This window comes from Balaenoptera borealis (genome assembly GCF_965194805.1).
Source record: "Balaenoptera borealis genome assembly, chromosome: 2".
In the NCBI taxonomy this organism is placed as follows: domain Eukaryota; kingdom Metazoa; phylum Chordata; class Mammalia; order Artiodactyla; family Balaenopteridae; genus Balaenoptera; species Balaenoptera borealis.
In genome coordinates this window covers 36,894,214-36,917,977 of record NC_138867.1, presented here as the reverse complement: position 1 = coordinate 36,917,977, position 23,764 = coordinate 36,894,214, and the positions used below count along the sequence as shown (strand labels likewise).

Here is a 23,764-nt window from a genome sequence, read left to right as displayed (position 1 = left end):
AAAGTCGCCAGAATAGTCATCTATTCTTTCTGCCTGCCACCCTTCCTTGCCTTCCCTCTTCCTTTTTGTGCCCCATCTCCCCACCTGATTGTGTATTTCAGCCCATTCCCAGGGATAGCCCTCAATTAATTACCCTCCCAATTATCTACAAACACTCCCTCTATTCTGACTCTTTCTCATCAGCATTTATACAGGCTCAGATCAGTGATTCTTAACTTTGGTGTACACCAAAATCACCAAAATATTCAGGCCATACCCATGAACAATTTAATGACAATCTCTGGGATTTTTTTTTAAACAGCTTCCTAAGTGATTTTAATGTGCATCTAAAGTTGAGAACAATTGCATAAGAATTACCATCTTAACACACACACACATGCACACACACCTACTATCAACAAAAATGACAACATTAAAATAACAAACAAAAATGATAAACCAAAAATATTTTTAGCCAGATCTCCCTTGAGATACTGAACCATTCTCTTTCCCTCCACAAATGAGGTGGCTGCTATTGGATCCCCTTTACTGGGCTAGCACACTCTTCCCATAGCTTGTGTGAGTTTTGTCTTATACTAATCCACAGCTATCTCCTTCAGAGAAGAATTTCCCCCAGACAAACAGGAGCCACACCATTTCTTACTTCTTGAGCATTTCTCATTCCACTGGAATCTTGATTCTACCCACCGACCCCGCCACAACCATTTCTCTAAAATGGCTGGTTCCAAACTCACCAATCACTTCCTTGTTTTAATTTCCCTTATTTATCTCTTCTTACTGGTGTGTAGCATTTGACTCTGCCAGCCTCTCCTCTCCTCTTTCCTTGTATTTCCTGAAATTACACTCTTCTGGTTTTCCTCCTCCTCCTTGTAGCTATCTTTCATGTTTCTTGCCCAGGATTAACTCTTGGTGTTCCTCAGAGTTTTAAGCTAGGTGCTCTTCTCTCAGTCTACATTCTCCCTGGGCAAGGTCATCCATATCCAGGCTTCAGTTACCAACTAAATGTTGATGACTCCTAAATTTATACCTCTAATGCAGACTCCTTTTGTAAATTCCAGACTCATCTACTTAACTTCATCCTCAACATCACTATATGGATGTCCCAGAGTTAACTCAAACGCAACATGTTCACAAGTGGTGTAATGTCCTGCCCCGAAGCCTAATTCTCTTCTTGTGTTGTTTCTAACTCTTCCTTCTTATGCCTCAATCAAATGAACAGTTGTTGATCCAATCTCTTTAATGACTCTCCATCCCATCCACTTCTCTCTATCTTTACTTCTACTACCTTAGTTCAGGCTACCAACATCTCTAATAGGAATGACTGATATAATTTTTCAGCAGGTTTTTCTGGTCTCTGATCTTGAAGTCTTCTTCTACCCCCAATTTATTTTCTCCACTGCAGCCAGAGGAATCTTTCTAAAGTGCAAACCTAATATATCATGATTAAAAAAAAAAACTCCTATGGCTCCCCAGTGCTCTCAGAATAAAATCCACACAAAGTATTTAAGACCCTTCATGATGTTGCCTCAGATGACCCATACAAAATCATTGTTTATTATACAATTTCCAAAACCCATTTCACCTCTCTTCCCATCACAGTCCATTCATACTAAACTTATTATAATTCTCTAAACATGAAATATTTATTTTCACTGTTATAATTTTCAATCACCAAAATCATATTTTTTGGGGGAGGGGCTCACCAAACTTTCATAAATGCACTAATTCCTATTCATATTTTAGGTTATAAGTTAGCTGTCACTTTCTTTAGGAAGCTTACCCTGACATATTCCTCAACCCCACCCTTACTTACAACTAGTTTAGAGATTCTCATTGCCTTGGATTTTCTCTATCGAAGTCCTTATTTTTCTGTTTTGTAATTTCCAGGTTACTTGTCTGCCTTCCCCAACACAATCGTAGAGAATGTGACCTGTTCACATACTGTATTGCCTTGTAGAACAATGACTTATACAAAGTTTTTGCTCAATTCATATTTGAAGATGAATGAATGATTCTACCATCCTAGCACATAGTAAATGCTCAATAGATAGTTACTGCACTTCAAATAAAGTATAACCAGTATGCACATTTCTAGATGTATTGCTTAGACCATGGATCAATAGGTAAGATTTAAAATTGAGAATTTAAAAAACCCCAGAAGTGTATGTCCTCTACCCTCTTCCCACTGTTGAGATTTATAATGGAAACCTCAATGATGTTCTTTTCCCTGAACCCAAGATATTAACATGGTGACCTTTGTTGTCATTCCATGGCACTGTAAATACTTTATTTCTTAGCAAAACAAAACAAAATAAGAGACAATAGACTCCTAAACTCAATCTGACCTAAGATAAATTTTAAAAATCTGAATTAAGTCACAAACCCAAATTATTTTTATCTTTAAGATATTAAATGATTTATTTAGTTGCTTTCCACCGTGTTTAACTGGTTATTCAAACACTACAATGTCATAGTCTTGCATGAACGACCTCCTGGGGATTTTTACCATTTGTTAGAGGTGTACTCCACTTCAAGCCAAACCAAGATTTACACAAACTCAGAATAACTGAACTAGAGATTGTCTATTTGTTTTAGAAAGAACTGATCAGCATTTATATTTGAACAGTATTCTTCCTTTCTTATTCTGAATATTACTAAATTAATACTAAGTTTGATTTACATGCAACTTTTCAGGTATATATCCATAACATAAAACAAGACACAACTATTAAAAGGCTTTCAAAATTTTTCTTAGCAAACATCAAATAGGCTGTACATTTTCAAATTCCTGTGGACACTGACCCCTAAGTTATAGCAGTAAAGCTGGTAATGCGATTTCTCTTAAATGATATCTACTTGGTAAACAAGATCTGATTCTGACTGGTTAGAGTTCTCTCAATATCTCAAGCAAGGGTAATTTTGTGACTAATTTGAGATGGAATTACTTATCGTGGCTAGGTATCCTGCTTTCATGATCTAATATTGCCAAGGAAATTCAATGACTAAAGTGTTAAAACTAAAATGGGGGGAAAGTTTGAAGGAGGAGAGTTTGTTTAATAGTGCTTTTCAAAAAAGTGCCTTTAAAAATGCCCAGCTTGAAAAATAGCTTCTTTATGAAGCTCTGAAGCTTTTCAGTTCTGCTTACAGATTGATTTATATCCTTTAACTCATTGCCAAGGTCTTGTATACACTCTGGGGCTGTGTGGTTTGCAATGTGAAAATGCATGCTAAATCAAAGAAGAGCAACGGAATACTAAAGAAATGGTGGTTTACCAAAAGTTAGGAAATATAGGAAGACTAGTACTACCATTTTCAAAGTTCTTTAGATTCAGGAGTTCACATCCTATCTTTTAATCAGAAAATAATTAGCTAGAATCTTCAGTAAACAAAGTTCCTTCCTATATTTGACTTAAAGAGAAAATGATTAATCAGAAGAAATTGAGTCAATAACCAAGATTTAGTTAAAAGGATGTTGTACTTTTTGTCCTGAAGCAATGTTATTTATCCCAGTATCATGTATCTCTACCCCTACATGATTATACAATGAGAATAACCCTGAAGCTCTGTAAACATTCAGCTCAACAAAGGAAAACTATTTTTTTCTGAGACTGTAAAGTGAAACAATATATTTTAGAAGAATTTATAACAAATGTTATAGACTTTTACTGAGACTGTAAAGTGAAGCAATATATTTTAGAATTTATAACAAATGTTAAGCACCAAGTCTTATCACACTTACCTTTAAAAGGCATAGATCCTATTTATAACATTCATCAGCAAACTTATTTATAGTTTCTATCTTCAAAATAAATCATGAGTCTAACCGCTCCTCACCATCTCCATAACCTTCACCCAAGACCAGGGCTGAGATAGCCAGCATGTACATGTACAACTGTACCGGTCGCTAAAATATTGAACCACTTCTGATCAGCTGGTACATTAGCCATTACACTGAGCCTGCCAGGTGCCCCTGCCAGCCACTCTGAGCCCTTTTCTGTGACGTCCTATGACTGCCCTTGATATAGAAACTAAACAGTTAACACCTGGCACAGCAGGGCTCCTACCAGATCCTTGAGAGTCAATACCTGTAACATATGGAACCTAGATCTTCCCTAGACCAATGCAACATTATCTCTTGCAGCAGCCTCCTTGCCACCACTCTTTTTTTTTAAAATTTTTACTAGATTATAGTTGATTTACAATATTGTGTTAGTTTCAGGTGTACAGCAAAGTGAATCAGTTATACATATACATATATCCACTCTTTTTTAGATTCTTTTCCCATATAGGTCATTACAGAGTATTGAGTAGAGTTCCCTGTGCTATACAGTAGGTCCTTGTTAGTTATCTACTTTATACATAGTAGTGTGTATGTCAATCCCAATCTCCCAATTTATCCCTCCCCCCGCTTACCCCCTGGTAACCATAAGTTTGTTTTCTACATCCTTAACTCTATTTCTGTTTTGTAGCTAAGTTCATTTGTACCCTTTTTTTAGATTCCACATATAAGCAATGATATTTGTCTTTCTCTGTCTAACTTACTTCACTCAGTATAACAATCTCTAGGTCCATCCATGTTGCTGCAAATGGCATTATTTCATTCTTTTTTATGGCTGAGTAATATTCCATTGTATATATGTACAACATCTTTTTATCCATTCCTCTGTTGATGGACATTTAGATTGCTTCCATGTCCTGGATATTGTAAATAGTGCTGCAATGAACATGGGGGTGCATGTATCCTTTTGAACCATGGTTTTCTCCAGATATATGCCCAGGAGTGGGATTGCAGGATCATATGGTAGCTCTATTTTTAGTTTTTTAAGGAACCTCAATACTGTTCGCCATAGTGGCTGCACCAATTTACATTCCCACCAACAGTGTAGGAGGGTTCCCTTTTCTCCACACCCTTTCCAGCATTTATTATTTATAGATTGTTTGATGATGGCCATTCTGACTGGTGTGAGTTGATATCTCATTGTAGTTTTGATTTGCATTTCTCTAATAGTTAGTGATGTTGAGCATCTTTTCATGTGCTTTTTAGCCATCTGTATGTCTTCTTTGGAGAAATGTCTATTTAAATCTTCCACCCATTTTTTGACTGGGTTGTTTGTTTTTTTGATATTGAGCTGCATGAGCTGTTTGTGTATTTTGGAGATTAATCACCTCTTGGTTGCTTCATTTGCAAATATTTTCTCCCATTCTAAGGGTTGTCTTTTCATTTGCCACCATTCTTACCCCCTGCTGTCTGTTATACAGGAAAACAAGGTGATTTTTATTATTATTACTAACATAAATCAGATCATATTGCTTGCCTCTTCAAATTCTTCAGCAGTTTCCCATTACACTTAGAAGAAAATCCAAACTCTGACCTCGGTTCACTTGGCCCTGGGTAATCTGGATCCAGCCTCCCTCTTTAAACTCATCTTCTACCATGCTTCACTGTGTTCCAGCACCACAGGTATTCCTGCTCTTCTTATTCCAAAGCGTTTATATTTGCTCTTCCCTTTAACTGGGAAGTCTAGATCTCCAGTTTTCAATTCTTTCAGGTCTTTTCTCATATGTCACCTTCTTAGAAAGGCTGATGTGATGGCAACCCTATATAAAACAGCAACTTCCACCTCTGCACCAGCTTGGACCCGTACCCAGTCACCAACTTTTCCATCACACTATTTGCTTCACAACCCTCATTCTGTTTTTGTGTTAAGTTGTCATCTTACTTATTTTCTGTCTTTCCTATTGAAAGGTAAACTCCCTGAGAGAAGGACTATTCATAGCTTGCTCGTGATCCTAATCTGTTCCCAATGTCTCATGAAATATCTGTACTATAATTTCCTTCCCCTATGCCTGCTCTTTCTTTCCCTCTGATGTAAATACACTTCCTCCCAATGCTACCTGTCCAAAACCAGCTTATCCATTAATGACAAGCTCACATGCCATCTCCTTAGAACCTTCTTCGATCATCCCAAAGCATGTAATCTCTCCTTCTCAAAACATGGCTACCAATATTGCTCTATTTTCTCTTAAGGCTTTAACTGCTATATTTTTGGTTTTTGTGAATTACCTTCTCCTTTCAGTGAACTATAAGCACGTTGAAAGACAAATTTTTAACCCAGATATGAGCTTTTGTTTCAGTCATTAGTAAGTTCTCATCCAGAATGAACTTGCCTTTCTATTTATTAGCTGACTTCTTTCTTTAGGATAAACCTTAGTTTTAAGTAATAGGACAAAGAGAGTCTTCATAAATTTGCAGTTCATGGTGAGTTAACTTTGGCTGATGGGGAAGGGAGCTGTGACAATTCCCCTCAGGACACATTGCTGCTTGCTTAGGAAAACTTAAATATAGTTTACAAACTTGAAGGAAAATAAGGTAGAACGACTCCCTTAAAGAGATTCTTTCCAGATGTTTTTAAAGTAAAGCCTTATAATCATTCAATGTTCACTAGTCTCCTTGTTCAAGAGTTCATCCAACTACACAAGTCATATTTCTTTTCTAATAAAAACTCTTTTAAGCCAATGAAAATATTTACTGGCATTGGTTCTCCTCTATGAGAAGTGAGCATTTTAATATTTTTTAAGCACATGATCTAACTGCAAAGCTAAATCATTTGTAATTCTTGTAAATCCTGTCTTTTATCATCAAATAATCATTTATGGAATTACAATATTTTAGTGCCAAAGAGTTCCTTAGAGTGCAGATAACAATAATTGTTAACTCCTAACTCCTAACTGTAACTATTAACTCCTGTTAGGAGCTAATAATTTTAAGTGCTGGCTATGCAATAATTCATTTAATCTTGATGACCATCCTCTGAAGTACATACTATTAATATCATCATCCTTATTTTAAAGATGGAGAAACTGAGACACAGAGAGGTTAAGTAACTTGTCCAGCGTCACAGAGTTAGTAAATGGCAGAGCTGGAACTTGATCCATCCTTGTCGTGTTTGGATTTGTGCAGCAGACATGTACTCGTTCTAATTCGCTTCTCCCTTGCCTTCCATTAGAGTGGAGGTTTGACTTCTCAACTTCCCTTACATGTAGAGGTGGACATTTGACACTTCTTTGGCCAATGGGAGTAGACATGAGTTCTTGGGAAAGTTTTGCCTTCCCCTAAAAAGGAGGAAAACTTCATAAAGAAAAAACATTTGACTCTTTGCCCTATTTACAATGTCACTTTCATATCCTAGTTAATTTCCAATTATTACTTGGTTTTGAATGGGAGCTATTCTTTCCTGGTTAGTCAATACCTGAAAAATAGTGTTAGGAAGACAGGGAGTGAGACAGGATAGAAGGCAACTTAAATTCAGGTATATTATCTTGGAACACTTGCCTCAACTCAGTTGTATGCTCTACCCTGGGACATCTCACCACTCTGTCCACACCAGTGAAGACATTGTCCTCAGCAATCAACGTAGTATAAACATATACACGCTCTCCACCTCAAGGTGAACAGGAAGTTTTCTTGGCTTACTGTGGAGAACTACATGTCATAGAATTTTGTTTTTATTTCTTTGGAAGAGAAGGGTAGTTGTAGTGATTTAACTTATTTATTTCTCTTCAACTGACTTTTGTCAGGTTGACTGCTACCACTATCTTTCCTCTTTGTTAACCCATTGGCAGCCTGCTTCTTCAAATTTTAGTTGTTTGCATAGTTTCTCCATCCTGTCATTTGTGTTACCCTGCAATAGAGAAACTGGCCCAAGGTCTCTCATACAGCCCATGCATAGCCTCAGACTTTGCCATTCCAAGCAGGGGATTTGTGGTTAGGTTCTTCAGAGCCAAATAACAAACATTTTCCCCATGTATATGCTCAAAGATCTGAAAAATAAATGATCTGCAATCAGTGTCCTCTTTCCCTTGGTTTTGGCACACATTCTTCAACCATTTGGACTAAGGAGTTATTTTACATAACTAGCTAGCTTCACTGAACAATAAAGAGTCTTTTCTCCCATTTGTCCTTCTTTATGTTATTTTGCTACATTTAAGGGAGAAACAGTGTTTAAAACAGTTTCTCCTTGCTAATCCTTAGCAGAATTTGTTCCCTTGAGGTTTCAAAGGCATACAAGTAATGTACTCAGGGCCTTGATGTATAGCATTACTCTTTGACTGATTCTTTTTCTGGTTTATTTTGATTAGCACCTAGGAAGTACTAATAAGGACTGCAATAGTAAACCTCTTCCTTACCAGACAGATATGCTTAGAACACTGGATGCTAGTGGTATCATAAACACAAATACCAACCAGGACACTGGAATTGCTTCACAGTTCTCAGATATAAGTTGGCTTATATCTGATTATAAGATTCTGAGACTCTGAGAATTGAGGGCAAAAGGTGTATCAAAAAAGGCTAATAGGAACAAGACCTGTGGATTTCAGCCAGGATTTCTCAACTTCGGCATTATTCATATTTGGACAAAATAATCCTTTATGTGGGGGAATGTCCTGTGGATTATAGGGAGTTTAGCAGTATGCCTGGCCTTTACCCACTAGATGCCAGTAGCAAAACTTTCGCCCATCTGTATCAGAAATGTCTCGAAACTTTGCCAAATGCCCACTGGTCAGGGGGTGGGGCATAATCACCCTCAAGTTGAGAAGCACTGGTTTAAGAAAGAAGTAGAACTGTGTTGCAGTTAAAATAGAGGTCGTCACTGGATTCACTGGGGAGCTCTGGAGCTGGGATGGCTCTTCAGAATTGCCCCACATCTGCTTCAATGAATATTAGAGAAGTGCCTCAGTTCTAAAAGGGAACCTGGTGGCATACTATAGCATCCTCTACATTGGTCAACCAGGACTCCTAAGCCTTGTTAAATACTTTTGAACATAAAAATACCTAGTAAGATGTCGATATGGGATTTGACCATCATAAGTAAAGTGAGAGTTAAATAAAATAATGTATGTAAATGTTCTGGCATATGTGATATGCTAATTAATTTGTAACCATAATTATTTTGTTCACATATGTAATCTCCTAGCATAATTAAAATAAAACAAAATCAGGCAGATTTCCACCATACTCTTAAGGTTACCTGACCCCTTTCTCTGGTTGCTTAGCAATGAAAGATAAAGGGACAAAGCTACCAGTGTGACCAAATACTAATTTACATGATTGGAATTTTAGCCCCAAGAAGTCTTTCAATAGTAGACATTGTCCTAATGTGAAAATGACAATAAACACTCCATAGCTGACCTTGCACTTATATTGAAACATGTTCCCAGATATAAATGCTACACTTCTCTCTTGTAGTGATAATTTATAATTAAAAGACATTTTCATTGAGTACAAGTTTTGCTTACGATTTAATAATTTTAGACTTTGACTTGCTGTGATGAATCAACAAATGCAGCAGAATAATGTGTTATCTTAATTATGTCAGGTTAGTGGGTAAAAAGCAGAGGTGACCTTGATGTGTTAAGGGGTATTTTATAAATGAAGTGACAAATATGAAAACAATGTTTTCCGAATATTTCAAACAGCGATGAGTAGAATTCAGCAAAGGAGAATTGAGTGATGAGAGGACACAGAGGGACATAAGCAAGCTCTATTCAAAAAGACTGATTTTATGGTACTGAATCCATATACATATTAAGACTAGATACACTATACTGATTCTATCTGTATAGATACCAACTTGCAAACCATTCATTAGCATTAAGTGTAGTAATAAGAATATGGAGAATATTTTGTTAATAGATTGTTAAACCCTTTTCAGTAGTATAATTTGGAACACAGCCATTAGAATGATTGGGTTGCTAAAATAATGTAAAAGTAATTTTGAAACAGTTTACTGTTTAAAAGAAAAAGTATCAGCAGTGTTAATGACAATGACTTAGAAAGTGGTTCACCATAAGCAAAACTTAAGAAATCAAGTTAACCACAAGTGAAATAGAAAATATCCAAGCACATTTTTGTACCATTAAACTCAACTTTAGCAATTAAAGTGTTTGTTATATCATATTAATTTGAATATTAGTTTGGGAGTTTCCTTTTATTAATTTGGGTATTTTGGTAAACATTTTTAGTGAAAACAACTTTAAACTTAACCAGACTATGTAATATGATTATTTCTCACAACTTAATGAACTCACATAGAACCCCCAAATTTGTCTAGAATTTTTTAAACTTTTTATTAAAGTATGACACACTTTTAATTTGCTTTGATTTTGAAGCAGTAAAAGGACTATAAGTAGTTTATTCTAAATTTTAAATATATGTTAGCATTATTACAATAAAAGTAATTCAAGACAAAACTAGAGGTTCTTAAGAATGTCTTCCTTGAGAAATATTTAGTCTATATCTTACTCAATTTTGAGAATTTGAAAATTTTGAGATATTGAATTGTGTTATATTGCCAATATTGAGGCTTGTGTCAAATTTAATGCTTATTTATGCTTGTTTTCCTGACAAAACTGTTCATAACTTTGAGATTTAGTTAAAAAAACCACCAACTCTGTGATGTTTTTCCTGACCTCCACACTACCACAGTTAACAACAATACAGTTAATCACTTCCTCTGCAAATGGCCTTTATTGCCCTTATCACATTCCGCTGTCCTTTTATTACCTTCTGACCTTACTTCCCAGAAAGTGAGATCCTTTAGAACACAGTCTGTAATTTATTCACTGGTGAATCCACAATCCCTGGCTCAGTCTCTGGCACAGGGCATTCAATAAATGTCCAGTGAACAAATTATTTAATTAATTCATGGAAAGGCAGGAGCAATTATCCTCATCAGTAATAAGACTCAAAAATCTGTAACATGCAATCACTTGGAAAATATCAGTGTTACACAGTTAGAGAGTAATATGTGGAGACCAGCCTGGCTATGGCATCCTGGAGAAAAGTGAGGACAGTTCATTGAGGGGACTTAGAGAATGTGAATCAGTCCACCAGCAAGTGTTCCCCAAACTGTCATCTCAACCTCTCCTCTTGGGGGATTATTTTTTTAGGGTAAGTCAGAGGAAAGTATCAGAGAGCGGTGCTGATAAAAGAACCAGCCCAAGAATGTCACTGAGCTTTGAATAAAGTGATTGCTAAAGAGCTGTCTGCTAAGGAACTGTACACAAAGCAACGGAAGAGACATGGACCTCTTCAGGGGTTGTTCGTAAGTCCCAATACCATGTCTGAAACTTTTATCAGCCAGGAATATAAGCTGAGGTCTTACCCAACTTTTCCTTCTCACCTTTGGAATCTGTCAGCATAGAATGTTATGCTTTGGTAACAAAGAACCACCAAACTCCAGCAGCCTAAACCAACAAACGTTTCTTTCTTTCTCACATGAATGTCCACCGGCTGGTGGTTTTGCTCTGCACCATCCTCATTCAAGACCCAGGCGAATGAAGCATCCCCTGTCTGGAACATGTTGGTTACCCTGGCAGACAGAGAGAGAAGCTCTGGAGAGTCAGGTAGCAGCAACTAAATGTTCCCCCTCAAAAGTGACACGTGTCATTTCTGTACATGACACACATTTTCCAAAATGAGTCAGTGGCCCCGCGTAAGCACAAGGTGGCAGTCAGTGCCATCCTGCCCTGCGCCCAGAAGCTGGGGATCCAGCACAAACTACCACACCCTAAGACGAACTCCTCCAGAGGCAGGCCTTGACAGATCTCCAGAATCTTGTCTAGGGGATTATCTTCTTTTCAATTAGGAAAAAAAAAATAACATCTTTTTAATCTTCTCTCATTTATTAGCCTCATGTTTGCCTTTAAAGAGATGAACTATACTCTGTACAGCCATTATGTGGGGTGAAAGAAAACAGACACAAAGATGACATACTGCATGATAACATTTATATAGTTCAAGAACGAGTAAACCTAATCAATGGTGACAGAACGCAGAGAGGTGGTTACTCGAGTTGCAATACTGACTGGGAAGAACACCTTCGAGGGGCTAAAAATGTTCTGTCTCTGCATATACATGCATACATAAAAGTTGATCAAGCTGTGCTATTAAGATTGAGCCATCAAATGTGTGTTACACCTAAAAAGAAATCCTTAAATGTACCAGTTGGGCATTAATGAAAGCTGAGAAAAAATGTAAGATTCATTGAAATCCACCTCTGACCTGACACACTGTTTAAAAAAAAAAAAGAACTGCATCTGTAACTCAAATAAGAAGACATTTCACTCAGAATTCATGAGAAAGTGAAAATTGGAACACTTGGGATGTTTCCATAAATTCCATAAGCAGGCTTTTTCTTAAGTGATTTCAAATCACCTCATCTTCATTATAAAGCTATATACAGTTGATACATTGAGTCAACTCTAAAGATATGATAATGTAGTAGAAAAGGAGATGCTTCCTGCAACAGGCTAATGCAAAAAGCTAGCTCATCAGGAACACCTGTCAATGGACATGAAGTTTTAAACAAAACTATTGATACACAGGCAGAACTAAAAAAGCACATGCTGGGGGGACATAAAGTAATAGAGTTCTGGTTTTTTACTAGTGAGAGGAAATTATGTTTAATAATTCTTCATTAATATAGGAAACTTTATTCTATACAACACTACTTAATGAGGTCCTTGAAAATCCAGAATTTCATCTTGAGTTGTCTTTATAATTATTTAAGAAAATAAGCATCATGTTTGGAGACAGTCCTCCTGGAGAAATTCCACTTGTATAATAATTTTATAAAGAAATGTGTATTGTTCTAAACTAAATGTATTGTGCATATGGACAAAACTTTAGTCATTTTGACACCCTAAATAAAACTAGCTGGTTTCTTTAGATTGTTTAATAGTTTATAAACAATGATCCATCTTAATGGTTCTCAAATTTGTTCAGATGGTAGAGAATTCATGGAGATCTTTTCAGAACACCATGATCTTTGTACCACACTTTGAAATCTGGACATTTAATTCACTTAAGCAAATTAAAAACTACTTTCTTAGCCAAAAAAAAAAAAAATTATACACACACACAATATAAAGTAAAAATCATTGGTATAAAAACTTTGAAAAGAAAAATGACTTAACAAATAAAATATGATGAACTGTTTCCAAGTTTTCCTACAAATATTTATTTCCTACTTATAATAATAATAAACAATATATAAATAATACATTATATACATATCTATTATATACTATAAGAAATAAATAATAAATTTATATATTATTATATAGTATAATAAATAATACTAAGGTAGGTAATTCAATAGCTAAACGTCACTAATAGACTAAAACCAGCTGTCACCAAAGGTTTTAATAAAATTTTAGGAGGGAAAAAAAATAGAAAAAGTCTATTGATTAAGATATTTTTTTCTAAAAAGTAAGAAAATTGATATTATTCAGCTTTAGCCTCAGAACATTTTGTTTCAACTTAGAGAATCCCAGGATTTCAAGAGCACATAGCTTGCTTGACTTCATTGTCAATGATAAGAAATGGAAATCCTTTTTAGTTTTATTATAACTGCTGGAGTTTCCTTAGGATTCGATTTTATTTCAGCTCCTTTACTGCAAGGGAGACAGGAGAGAATTGGAAAGTGTTTACATATAAGGGCTATATCAAGAAATACCACAGGACAATGACCTCCAACTTTCTTTTTTTCCCTTGTACTACTAGAAAGAATTTTGGCAAACTGTGTAACTCTTTGCACATTTTTAACTTAAAAACTATTATATTTTATCATAAGCTTAAATACTTGTAAACAATATAATTTCTGGTATATTTAAATATTGACATGTAAATAAAATTGTTACAGTCTTTCTTCTAAATATGTCCAAAAGGATAAACATCATTGTCCATTTTAATTAAATATTTGACTTAGCTCTTCTTTACAAGCAGAAATTTTACACTCCTTCCTTTTCTGCTTGAAACTGTGTTTCTATTCCACTTTTCCCCATAGAATTTTACCCTAATCCAATCTATTGTTATATTTGAAATTCTTTTGTTAATCAGTCTATCTTGCTTTTGGGGCACAAAAATCTGTATATAAATTAAAATGCTGTTTTAAAATTTATTAAGACCATAAAGCTGTATTAAAATATTTCTTCTTAATTCATCTATTATTACAATTATCAGTAAACAATCAGTATGACTTACACACTGATAATTATTAGATATAGAAAAGTAAAACTTTATTGAAAATATAAGCTAGTGGGTATAGTTGTTTTTTGCAACTGGTTCACTATGGATAAATATTGCTTATTTCTAGGATGAGACAGGGTGTAACAGGCACTCCATGCCTATTACACATTTTTGATAGACATAATTGCTGAGAAATTATATGAATAGAAGTGGAAGGAGTTTTGTGTACCAATGTCACTCAATTCTTTGAACTCCTTCCAAGTTATATGGTAAAAATCACATTCTGATTATATTAGTAAACTGTCACACTCATCCATCATCAAAAGTTATTTTCGATGATCTGTTGTCTGACACTCAATGTGTGCTCCTCAGTATCATTGAGAGAGAAGAATTGGCCTGAATTGCAAAGGAATTTGTTACACAGTCAAGAGAGCAATGTATTTGTCAACTTCCGGAAAGTATGCCCAGATGGACTTATCAAGACCAAAATGACTGTTAATTGTATCTTTTACTCTTTTACCCAGAAGCAACTTATTCAAACTGATAAACTCAAAAAGAGTTGGAAAAAATTCAAAATATTGCCATCTTCAATACATCTTAGCCAATATAATTTTTTAGTTACTTATTTTTATTTTATCATGAGTTTTACATATATTTTTGTCAAAATGTTAGCACTATAAATTTAACTTCTTCACGTTGTGGAAAATGTCTGTCATATAACCTAATTAGCACAGTCATCCTACTGCCTCTTTCCTTGACTGTTCCAAGTTCTTATAATTTGGGTTTTCTATCAATACACAAAAACAGGTATAGAGTATGGGAGGAAAACAAAAATTCATTGAATTACATTGTATGCAAGGCATTGTATTAAGACATATGAACTATTCCTTAAATCTCATCTCATTTACCACCTCCTAGTTCACTATGTTCCAGCCTGAAAGACCACCTCACAGTTCCTCGAATATGCAAAGCAGACAATGCCCCTGTCCCTGTTCTAGAATGTTTTCTTACCATTAAGATACTTACTCAAATATGCCTTATCTAATATGGTACCTCACCACTCACTGTGTTCTTACTCTGCTTCACTTTTCTCTTTGAACTTATGGCCATTCGATATATTATACATTTATTTGCTTGTAGCTTGACTCCACCCTCAGCAGCATTTAAGATCCATGAGAGTAAACACTTTTGTTATTCTCTGCTGTGTTCCCAGGACCAAGACCAGTGCTTGACACATAGTAGGACCTCAATAGATATCAGGTGCTTAAGTAAAAAAATGAATGGGAGTCTCTCTGACCTCAATTAACAGTAAAATATTAAAAGAAATAAAGGTAAACTAGCAGAGTTACTAATAGAAATAGTCTATTTTGCCAAGTATGGACACTTTAAAAATTGCTACCCAATAGTGACTCATTGCCTAAAACAAAGGAATCTTTAACACTGAAACCCAGTGGACTCTAGCAATCCCACTCCTGGGTATATATCTGGAGAAAACCATGGTTCAAAAGGATACATGCACCCCAACGTTCATTGCAGCACAGTTTACAATAGCCAAGACATGGAAGCAACCTAAATGTCTATCAACAGTTGAATGGATAAAGATGTGGTACATATATGCAATGGAATATTACTCAGCCACTAAAAAGAATGAAATAATGCCATTTGTAGTGACATGGGCCGACCTGGAGATTATCATACAAAGTGAAGTAAGTCAGACAGAGAAAGACAAATATCACATGATACTGCTTATGTGCAGAATCTAAAAATAATGGGGCTTCCCTGGTGGCGCAGTGGCTGAGAATCTGCCTGCCAATGCAGGGGACACGGGTTCGAGCCCTGGTCTGGGAAGATCCCACATGCCGCGAAGCAACTGGGCCCGTGAGCCACAATTACTGAGCCTGCGCGTCTGGAGCCTGAGCTCCGCAACAAGAGAGGCCGCGATAGTGAGAGGCCCGCCGTGCACCGCAATGAAGAGTGGCCCCCGCGTGCCACAACTAGAGAAAGTCCTCGCACAGAAACAAAGACCCAACACAGCCATAAATAAAATTAATTAATTAATTAAAAAAATAATAATAATGACACAAATGAACTTATTTACAAAACAGAAATAGACTCACAGACTTAGAGAACAAACTTATGGTTACCAGGGGGAAGCGTGGGGATAGATTGGGAGGCTGGGATTGACATATACCCACTGCTATATTTAAAATAGATAACCAACAAGGACCTACTTATAGCACAGGGAACTCTGCTCAGTATTCTATAATAACCTAAATGGGAGAAGAATTTGAAAAAGAATAGATACATGTGTATGTATAACTGAATCACTTTGCTGTACACCTGAAACTAACACAACATTGTTAATCAACTATACTCCAATATAAAATAAAAAGTTAAAATAAATTTTAAAAAATAAAAATAAATAAAAATAATCCATTACATCAGAAACAAATGAGTATATTTAACTGTTCTAGAAATTCACTATGTTTTTCTTATTTTCTTATTTCATACTAGTGGAAACTTCAGCAAGGAAATCATTACTCCAAATATATTGGCTGTCAACACTTATCTGAGCCATGCCAGAATGTTATCTTATTCACACTTAATCTTGAGAAACTTTACGATAAACTGCTTCAGCTAAGGCATTGGTAGTTGATAACTGGATAAAAACACTAAAATATATTTGAAAGCAAAAAAATAATAATTTGGGTGATTGATTTATGATGAAATTGGAAAATGTCTAATGGCTTTCTAGAAAGAACTTCTAACCTAAAGGAAAGAGGGAGTATATTCTGTTGGTGGACTTTCGGGCCTCAGAAACTGAATCATGAGAAGGAAATCATTTTTCAGAGCATCCTTCAAATTACCTTCATAAAAGAGTGAGTGTTCACAGATGAACCTAAAAGAAATTATACATTTCCCCTGACACAGTATCTAAGATTTGGGGCAAGTCTGATACAGGACTTGCTAATTACTGCCTCTTCCCCATCCTATCTCATTGCGTGTTCCCATTTACATGTAATATCCTAAGTGTCATGTTATGCTTTGCCTCCTTGCCTTTCTCGTTTGTTTGTTTTTAGTCTTGTGCTATATAGTCCATATATTCTTTGATATCTTTTAGCTCCAGTAACTTGGAAGGTAAACATGCTGTTTTACTTGTAAGTCTTACAATCAAATCACTAGTCTCTAATTATTAATGTCAAGAATGAAAAACAGCCTTTATTTGCTCTTTCAATGATAGACAAAATAATTAGCATATCTATACCATCTTTAACACCCATATCCTCTCTTTAGTGTTGTTTTGTTTTTTGTTTATAATCTGGAATATTTTTATTATTATCTGGGATTATTCTTAAGCGTTATCATCAATTTCAAAAAGTATGTTTCATTTTGTAAACACACAACAGTTGTTTATACTTTGTTTATTTAAATAGTTTCAGGGCTAAACATCAGGTCCTTTCCTATCGTGATATAGATGATGAGTTTTTATTTAGATGTATCTCTTGTTTGACTGAGTTTGTCTTCAAGTGATTCTTATGGTTAGGGGAACCTAGAGGAATGGTCCCTGTCTTGACCCTTCTCATCACTGGCACCAACTAACTCTAACCCCTCCAAAGTAGGAAGTCTTAAAGGAGTAGGCCAGCATTTCCTCATTTCCTGCAAAGGCTGTAACACCTCACTACTTTCTTAGGAAGTTTAAGAGTCTTTGGTGGCTTCTTTAATCTGGTCTCATCCATCCTCTATCTACTAGAAATCCACTGACATTACATTCATGGCATACCATTGTTACTACTCCCTACTCTTGTTATTTATTTATTATTTCAATAAGTTTTGGAGAAGGAGCAGGTTTTGGGAAAGGAAGATTTGATCACATCACTACTTTGTTTCAAACATCCTAGCTAACTCTTCACCTATAGAGTAACATTCAGATTCCATAGGAGAAAGATCCTTCATTCTCTGGCCCAGCCCACCTGAATCTTGTACCTGAGCAAGTACCCCATTCACTTCATCCTACTCCTGGCCCTGTTCCTATGTATAGATAAAAACAAAGCAAGACTTTTTTTCTTAAACTGGTTTAGTCAGAATTAATCCAAAATTAAAAGCATCCCTTATTTTACTTATTTTGTTTTGGTTTTGGTATTTTATTTAGTGCTAAAAATCTGAATGAAAAATCAACTCAGAGCCAGTAAACACATCAATAGCAACCAAACATGGAAACATGTCATGTAAATAAATACAGGACAATTATCTATGAAATAGCTGTCTTTGTATTTCAACAAATATCAGAGAACAAGCCTCCTAAGCAAAGCCATCTACAGTTTGAGCCAACAAACACCTTGGAAAAAATTTACCAGTGCTTTTGGCTATGGGTATTACTCCTCAGATGTTAATAAACATGCAGAACCAAGTTGACCAAGAATACCATTCACTAGCAATCATCAGGGATCTCTCAGCAACTCCTCAGTCACTCACAGCTGTTTGACTATGTTGACTGCCAGGTCAAATATTTTTCTAGCTCGAAAATCTAATGAAGAACATCTTTTTATAGTTTATTCTTAATTCTCCTCTGTTTATTGCTTATTACAAACAGTCTTATGAGTTCCTATGACATTTATACATAGAATAACTGTTAAACCTAAATTAAATTTCTCAAAACATATTACTGTGTCTAATGAGGTCAGCTTCTTTGATCTCTGTTAGGCTTTCTTCCAAACTAACTTCAAACTACACTCAACCTGCTAGACACATTTGATCATGAGTTGCTTCACAGCAAAGAGTAGATATGTTTATTTGATCTAATTAACTAGGATAAAATGATAAGCCTGTAGTACCTTGGGATATTTGCTGTAGATTTCATAAAATATGTATAGAAATTACCCTGCACACACAAAAAAACTGTTTAACTGAAGCAATCTCTGAGCTTTTTAAAATTTGGGCAAATAAATCAAGAATAATTGAGATAATATTTTCTCTTTTGAGCAATGGTAAATCAAGATAATTTCCATTATCTAGTTTATGCTAATCATTTGAAATAGCTCTTATTAGCAGTGAGCTGAATGCTTCTGTCTGTAATTAATCTAAGCTTTTGATACTTGGTACAATAAAATGACTGGTTTTGCATTTATACACACCTTAGCCTTTTCAATTTAAAAGACATGTAAATACAAATTATTAACCACTTTTACCAAGAGATGAAATTGAGTTACTACTAATTTTATGTGCACGTTTCTATCAAGCATAAAAGAAGTGGTCAGCCTTCATTTCTAGCTAATTTAACAGAGTCATTAGATGACAAATGTCTTTTTTCATTAGAATCTAAGAATTAAAAAAAAATACACTATGGAGAACAGTATGGAGGTTCCTTAAAAAACTACAAATAGAACTACCATACGACCCAGCAATCCCACTACTGGGCATATACCCTGAGAAAACCATAGTTCAAAAAGAGTCATGTACCAAAATGTTCATTGCAGCTCTATTTACAATAGCCAGGACATGGAAGCAACCTAAATGTCCATCGACAGATGAATGGATAAAGAAGATGTGGCACATATATACAATGGAATATTACTCAGCCATAAAAAGAAATGAAATGGAGGTATTTGTAATGAGGTGGATGGAGTTAGAGTCTGTCATACAGAGTGAAGTAAGTCAGAAAGAGAAAAACAAATACAGTATGCTAACACATATATACGGAATCTAAGGAAAAAAAAAAAAAAAAAAGCCATGAAGAACCTAGTGGCAAGACGGGAACAAAGACACAGACCTACTAGAGAATGGACTTGAGGATATGGGGAGGGGGTGGGGTGAGATGTGACAGGGTAAGAGAGTGTCATGGACATATATACACTACCAAATGTAAAATAGATAGCTAGTGGGAAGCAGCCACATAGCACAGGGAGATCAGCTCGGTGCTTTGTGACCACCTAGAGGGGTGGGATGGGGAGGGTGGGAGGGAGGGAGATGCAAGAGGGAAGAGATATGGGAACATATTGTATGTGTATAACTGATTCACTTTGTTATAAAGCAGAAGCTAACACACCATTGTAAGGCAATTATACTTCAATAAAGATGTTTAAAAAAAAAATACATTAGCTGACAGAGCCGTGCTATTACTAAAAGTATTAGAAATAAGATTACTGCTTTAAAAATAAGTAAAATGGGTTTTTCAGGTAAAGAGCTCTGATGATAGTATCCCTAGGATAATAATCAAAAGATGTTTCTAAATTTCTAGGCACATTTAAAACATGTCTTTTCTTCGGTAGACTTCTTGAGAGCAAGCTTTTTTTTTTTTTTTTTTTGGCCGGAGTCCTGTGGTTTCTATTGCCTCTTACAGGGGAAGAGATGACTTTTGTTAGGTAGAGTAAGTACTGTCTGCAACTCACCAACATTAGCCAGTTTTGACAATGGGGAGAAGAAAGTAACTGTGCTCCTCCTCCTTCCCTTAGTGAACCTCTCCTCCATCTCCTTGGCTTGTTTTCCAGAGTCTCCCAAACCTCTTAATTTTAAAGCCTTTCGGGACAGCCTCAGACTTCTTTAGCTACAGTCACTCTCTTGGTGATTTCATTCAGGCTTGCAGTTTGAGATATACCCTCTCTTTGCTAATGCTCCCAAATTCTTATCTCAAGTCCAGACCTTGCTCCCCAAACTCCAGACTCATATATCCAATTGCTGCTTTGACATCTCTATTTGGATGTCCAATAGCATGCCAAACTTGACATGTTCAAAACTGAACTCCTCCTCTTCCTCCACAGAGGCCTTTGCCCTAGCTGTTCCCTTTGCTGGAAAACCCTCCCCTCCCCCAGAGAACTGCCTGGATAACCTCCTCACCTCCTACAGTCTTTGTTTAAATACTGCTGCCCTAAGGCGTCCTGCCCTGCCCTGACTGCCGTATTTAATACTGCAACCTGATCCTTTCTCTGATCCTCGCCACCCTGATCCTCCTGACCCTCCTCTACCTTTTTCGCCCACAGCACTTTAACCTACTATTTGGCTTCCCTATTCATTTTATATTCCCCCACTCAGATATAAGACCCTTGAGGGCACCATCTTTTCCTCTTTGGTCCATGGTGGAAATACACACATAATAGCACCTAGCACATAGTAGTTACTCAGTAATTATTTATTGAATGAATGAATGGCAATAAACAGACATATCCCTGTATCCCAGTGCATAGGGTTAGTCATATATGAATTTATAACATTAAAAAATCTGTCTCATTGCTCCTCCACAGTGCACCATCTTTTCCTCTCTGCATACCTCATTCTTTCATTTATCGACTTCTCTTCCCTTCTCCTTTCTTCCCTTCCCTTGTCAAGTGTCCAGTGCTCTTTTGCTGCCCCTTGGTTTCTAATCAGGAAACTCTACTATGAAAAGCAGAATAACAGAGGTGAAGAGCCCTGTTTGAATCTCTGTTTCTCTAATTACTCTTTCTGTGCATTTGTGCTCATTACTATTGTGCAGGAAATTCAGAAGACATCATCTGGATGCTAACTGAGATCAAAACTATATCTTCAACTTGTCCAGACCTAATTGTATTGTTGAGCACATAAAGAAGCTTGAAAATAAGGGTCACCCTGTGTGTATGTGTGTGTGTGTGTGCATATTATAAAACACAATGTTATCATACAGGAATAAGAGATTATTCACTGTGATGTATATCCTAACAAGTTCTTAGAGTTACAGGAAATGTAGTCATTTGGATGTTATAATATAGGATACTATGATTGTACAATGTTGGATTTCCCAAGTCAATCAGAGTTTGACAGGTATAAATCCTACGAGTTAAGGTATAGCAGAATTGACCAATTTTGTCAGATTAAGAACATTATCACACAGCATCCTGGACCCAAGGCACCTCTTAAAATAAATGAAACCTCAACTTGTGTCCCATTTCTTGCTGCTAGCATGTGAATGAGAGTTTCTTTATTTTATTTTTTAACATCTTTATTGGAGTATAATTGCTTTACAATGGTGTGTTAGTTTCTGCTTTATAATGAAGTGAATCAGTTATACATATACATATGTCCCTATATCTCTTCCCTCTTGCATCTCCCTCCCTCCCACCCTCCCTATCCCACCCCTCTAAGTGGTCACAAACCACTGAGTTGATCTCCCTGTGCTATGCGGCTGCTTCCCACTAGCTATCTATTTTACATTTGGTAGTGTATATGTGTCCGTGCCACTCTCTCACTTTGTCCCAGCTTACCCTTCCCCCTCTCCGTGTCCTCAAGTCCATTCTCTAGTAGATCTGTGTCTTTATTCCCGTTTTGCCCCTAGGTTCTTCATGACATTTTTTTTTTTTTTTAGATTCCATATATATGTGTTAGCATATGGTATTTGTTTTTCTCTTTCTGACTTACTTCACTCTGTATGACAGACTCTAAGTCCATCCACCTCACTACAAATAACTCAATTTCGTTTCTTTTTACGGCTGACTAATATTCCATTGTATATATGTGCCACATCTTCTTTATCCATTCATCTGTCGACAGGCACTTAGGTTGCTTCCATGTCCTGGCTATGGTAAATAGAGCTGCAATGAACATTTTGGTACATGACTCTTTTTGAATTATGGTTTTCTCAGGGTATATGCCCAGTAGTGGGATTGCTGGGTCGTATGGTAGTTCTATTTTTAGTTTTTTAAGGAACCTCCATACTGTTCTCCATAGTGGCTGTATCAATTTACATTCCCACCAACAGTGCAAGGGGGTTCCCAAATGAGAGTTTCTTAATTGCTGTCTCATCTCCCTCCTCAGTCAGGACTAGGAGGATCACAAGTTCAAATGTCATTCTAGATTCATGTTGGATTCAGCTGTTTATTGGCTGAAATTATTTGAGTGGTCAAAGCTTCCCCATTATTTCATAAAATCTAAAGGAGGACTGATCAGTCCAGTCAATACTAGACAATATTAGACTTCTTTCGTTTGTTTTTCCTTGCATATCAGCTTTGATAGTGTGATACCGGTGGGGTGGCAGTAGAGTGCAAGTTTGTAAAGGTTCCAGTTAGGCATGTCCTCTCAGCCTCCTAGTGTCTTTAATTGTATTGAGGAATCCAGACATAGGAGGGCCAAAGTGGGTCTTCTAAAGCATAAGGCCCCAGGTTGCCCTAGGCTGAGGACAATACTGCCTGTATGACCCTAATATAAAATTAGCACAACCCTGGATTGCTTTGTCATCTTGAACAAGATCAATCATCCAGCCATGAAACTGAATAGCAGGTCCAAAAATATTCACTCACTAATTGCTTTATTATGTTTACCACCTGTTGCCAATATGTATTCATCTGATAGGCCCACTGACTAGAAAACCCTGAAGCCAGGGCAAGAGTTCCTCAGCAGAGATCATAACTGTACCTAACACAGTACCTATTCCTACTCTTTCCTCATCTCCCTTCATCTCCCACCATCTTAGATCCACACATCATGTATCTTAGGTAAATACCTTTGATTAGTTACTGATATCCTCACACACCAATTCTCATGATATTTACCAGATATGCCTCTTAGAATATCTAAAGGAAAGCCAGTCCTTAACTTCTTCATGCATTAAACTTGCTAAAAGCGTAAGCAATTAATTTCACATTTGTGTATGAAATTATTTAACTGTTCATTCTGGGGAAAGCATTAAAAAATTGAAACTGTAGAGTTTATTCACTCTGATTCTTTTTTCTTTAAAAATTAATTATTCTGTGCATAGGTAGTAATTAACCTGATCTCATTCATTAACCT

At 36.1% G+C, this 23,764-nt stretch overlaps 1 protein-coding gene across 7 annotated transcripts in view; it reads right to left on the bottom strand.

Moving 5' to 3' along the window:
* The window catches only part of FBXO4 (F-box protein 4), a 354,502-nt gene that overhangs the window by 218,223 nt on the left and 112,515 nt on the right, over positions 1-23,764 (bottom strand). The window contains exon 9 of one of the 7 annotated variants that reach the window (XM_082382433.1): positions 21,959-23,744. The exons of the other annotated variants lie outside the window; for them this stretch is intronic. The gene's annotated coding sequence lies outside the window, so the exon portion shown is untranslated. Of the gene's footprint in view, positions 1-21,958; positions 23,745-23,764 lie in introns of those variants that run through there. 7 annotated transcript variants of the gene reach the window in all.